Below are 2,311 nucleotides of genomic sequence, written 5' to 3' on the forward strand. Positions count from 1 at the left end.
GACATTTCTACATGGTAGGTGCATGGACGCATTTGACCCTCTGTGAGACACACTTGTGCCTGGCTCCACGAGCTCCCACTCCACCTGGGGACTCGTCGGTATTTCAGATTCTATTGTGTCAGTGCCCCTCAGACCCTGCATCCAGCTCTGGAAGATCTGGTTATTCTCATTATCCAGTGTGTGGTTAACTCTGGCAAATAACCACAGGTTCCTTTGGGAAATGATAAGGAGAATATTTACTGACTCTGCTTGGGGTGGCTCTGCAGGGTCCTTCCTTAAGTGGACCCAGCCTTCCTCACTCAGCTCCAACCACACTATCCTGTGTGTGTGTGTGTGTTCCCAAACACACTCCAGGTGTGGTCTGCTAGCATTTAATAAGAGCCACACACCAGTGGCAGCTACCAGGAGCCCTTAGCCTTTGCTCTTTCCATCAACATTGGAGGCTTTGCTAATTAGCTTAATAAGTGCTAGAAATGGGTTTGGTGAAATTAGTGGCTTGTTAATTTGTGTATCAGCCGGGGTCCAATGAGGAGACAGAAACCACCCAGTGACTTGAACAGGGAATGTTTAATATAAAGACTTACTAAAGACAACAAGGGATTGGAGCAACAAGGGATTGGCCCGTAAGAAGTAAAGAGAACTCTAAATAATAGACATAAGGAGCAGCCCTACCCCTAGGACTGAGATAGGGCACCCCAGAAAGAAGCCAGCCCTAAAGCTGAGACCCAGACCTGAGGCAGGTTGGTAAGAAACTAGGAAAATTCCCTGGCAAGTGGAATGAGGAAACTGAGACAAATGGTTGAACAAATGGCCAGGAAGGCTGAGCAATTAATCACCAGTTGATAAATCACAAGACTCTATCCCCCCTAACCAAGCACACCTAAGAGCAGGTGGTCTAAATCACCTTAGTCAGGAAGCTAGATAAAAAATTCAATTAGAGCCAGACTAATCCAAGATAGAGGTGAAACTAACCAGAGAATAACCCCAAACTCTATTATGTGCTCATTTTAATACATCAGTATACTAGACAACGCACCCAGAAAACTAATGAGTATTCTGTTGAGATCTTCCCTTGGGACCTCCCTTATAATTTCTGCCTATAGGAAATAGAACCCTCAGGACAAAGGATGCCAGCTTGCACTCTTCCTGAGCAATCCTGCGTCCCCCTTCCCCCTTCTACCCTAAGCTCTAAGGGTCCCCATGACACCTGCACCCAGGGGAGCAATGGGCAGCAGCAGCTCGTCTGGGATTTACCCCCTGATCCTGTCTCCAGGGGCCCTTTCTTTACCTCACTGTCTCAAGCTTTAATAGACTTATTCTCAGTTTCCCTTAGACTTGTGTCTTGAAATTTTTCCTGCAGGAGTCAAGAACCTGGAGGTCGCTTGACATGCGAAAGGTCCCGGACTGTGCTGTGGCAGGACCAGCCCAATTCTTGGTGTGGAAGTGGTCAGGTAACAGACCTTGTTAGAGAAGGCACAACCTTTGCTCACAGATGGTAGGGGTCACTGTAGTGCTGTGCACTCAGGAACTCTGCAGAGATCCATCCTGCAGTGCGCTAAGGAAAGTCTTTCATGGGGAGGTGACTTACAGGAGGCACTCTGCCCAGATGTTGCCTGAGGCGGCTGCTGGAGGGAGCTGTTGGCTGCTCTGTGCTGCTGGCCACCAACTGCTGCAGGCGCTGGGTGCTGTAGAAGCCATTCAGGCACCTGGAGCCAGGGAGTAAGGCCTCTTTCTCTACTATGTCTCTCTAGGAAAAATACTTAACAGGGACCAGCTTTATTTTGCCAAAGCAGGCAATGAAGAGTGGGTTTGGAGCTGAGAGACAATAAATAGATACCTGACATAACTGGTATGGGAGCATGTGAGAAATGGGCTTTCATTTGTGAAATTAGTGGTAGACAAAACCTGGAAAGCAGGTTTTCGAGCTATTCCCTCCCTCGCATGAACAAGGGTATGAGGATCCAATGAGGCCTTCGCTCTCAGTCACAGCACCTGAAGTTTGATCTCCAAGCAGTCTGTCAAGTATAATGCCAACTGCTGTTAAAAGGGAAATAAAGTTCTGTTTCTGGAATGTTCTGTCTGCTTTGAGAAAATTTTTTGTGCACAGGGCTGGTAAGTGCATCTAAAAGGACAGAGAGCTGAAACTTTCTTGAACTTACAGGTTTTACGAATTGTATGATTCCTGCTTCCGAATGAATGTTTTAAAGTAAAATGTCTGTTTGTGTCACAAGATTTGGCTTGAGACTTGCTTTTATTACAACCTAGTAATGAAGTTGTCCGGCTTAGCTAACCATGACCAAGGCAAAGTTTT

Source organism: Miniopterus natalensis, chromosome 3, assembly GCF_054644295.1.
Source record: "Miniopterus natalensis isolate mMinNat1 chromosome 3, mMinNat1.hap1, whole genome shotgun sequence".
Classification (NCBI taxonomy): Eukaryota; Metazoa; Chordata; class Mammalia; order Chiroptera; family Miniopteridae; genus Miniopterus; species Miniopterus natalensis.